The sequence below is a fragment of the Aplysia californica genome, unplaced genomic scaffold (assembly GCF_000002075.1).
Source record: "Aplysia californica isolate F4 #8 unplaced genomic scaffold, AplCal3.0 scaffold01174, whole genome shotgun sequence".
Lineage (NCBI taxonomy): Eukaryota > Metazoa > Mollusca > Gastropoda > Aplysiida > Aplysiidae > Aplysia > Aplysia californica.
Window position 1 is genome coordinate 67,464 of NW_004798444.1, and position 1,475 is coordinate 68,938.

General features: G+C 41.3%; 1 protein-coding gene across 1 annotated transcript in view; it reads left to right on the plus strand.

Moving 5' to 3' along the window:
- LOC118478904 (short transient receptor potential channel 7-like) overlaps positions 1-1,475 on the plus strand; it is a 38,156-nt gene that overhangs the window by 11,095 nt on the left and 25,586 nt on the right. The gene's annotated exons all lie outside the window — the stretch shown is intronic.

Below are 1,475 nucleotides of genomic sequence, written 5' to 3' on the forward strand. Positions count from 1 at the left end.
CAGCGGAACCATTTAAAATAGAGTTCTTCCTAAATTTGAATTCTAATTTATTCAAAAACAAGTCACAGTTTCACTTGATTTTTTTTACACACAAATAGGGTAACTGGTTAGGCTTTCGATTTGGGAAATAACAAATTTTGCGCTAAAATGAATAAAAGGCGTTTTGTCAGCTTACGGCAGAGTTGTAGCAGGCTCGCATCTCGTACGTGTGTAAATGTTCCATTCTTTTAGTGTTTTAGCGCCTATAAATTACGGCTGCTTGCACTGGATGCTTTCCTGGAAGTTGAGGTTGTGTCCTTGGGAAAGACACTTTACACGAATTTTCCTCTCTTCACCCAGGTGGGAATGGGTACCCGGCCATAGACAGCGAAATATCTTGTCAGTTTGTTAGTGTTTAAGCGCCTATAAATTATGGCTGTTTGTACTGTGTGCTTCCCAGGAAGCTGTTGAAGTTGTTTCAGAATGCTCTCAGGTCTGCCGGGGTAATGTTATAGATTGTGAAGCACATAGAGCTTGCTGTTGAGCGGGGATTTGCGCTATACAAATGCTATCTAATTATTATTATTATTATTATTATTATTATTATTATTATTATTATTATTATTATTATTATTATTATCATTATGACTGGGTGAAGATTGCCACCTCATCCCTGGTCCTCTTGTCAGTACGGGTCAAAGGTCACCGCCTCACCTGTCGTGTTGTCTAAGTCAAGGTCATGGACGAAGGTCACGGCTTCACCTTACCCGCTGTCTGTATAAAGTCAATTATAAAGGCCATCGCTTGACCTTCCCTGCTATCTGTACAAGGTCAAATAAAAAGGTCTTCTCTTGACCTTCCCTGCCATCTGTACAAGGTCAAGGACGAAAGTCGCCGTTTCACTTGTCCCTTTGTCGATACAAATTCAAGGACGAAGGTCACCGCTTCACCAGCTGTCTCTCTGCCCAGACGAGGTCAAGGTCACTACTTATACAACACAAACGTTACTGTCAGTCCAGGGTGAAGGTCACCACTATATCTGTACCGGTGTCGTGAGCTGCATGAAGTGAGAGATGATCTCCGGAAACGTTTGAAGGACAATATATACTCTACTCGAGAACATGGCACAGCGTTATAATTGTCGTCATATTCTACGAAGTCAAAAGGTCAAGATCACATAATAAGCTTTCACAGCGTCGAAAATTGTATCAAAAACAACGTATATCACTGTACAGTGTACAGTATGTCAAAGAAAAAAAAAGTCAAAGTGGACGGACCAAAAGGGTGGAGGGTTGTGATGGATTGTAAATGTTCTGTGGTTTACTCCACTTTTCAATACGAGGAATGTCATTTGTGGACGGGCTGCTTCTGTGTTGTGTGTCAGTGTGCTGTGTGTAAGTGCTATATGTGAGGCAGCGTGGTGGAATCAGGCTCTCGTCAATTTTTGGGCATGTAGAGTTATTGGTATCATCTTAAAGCTTGTTCACTTGTCTTTA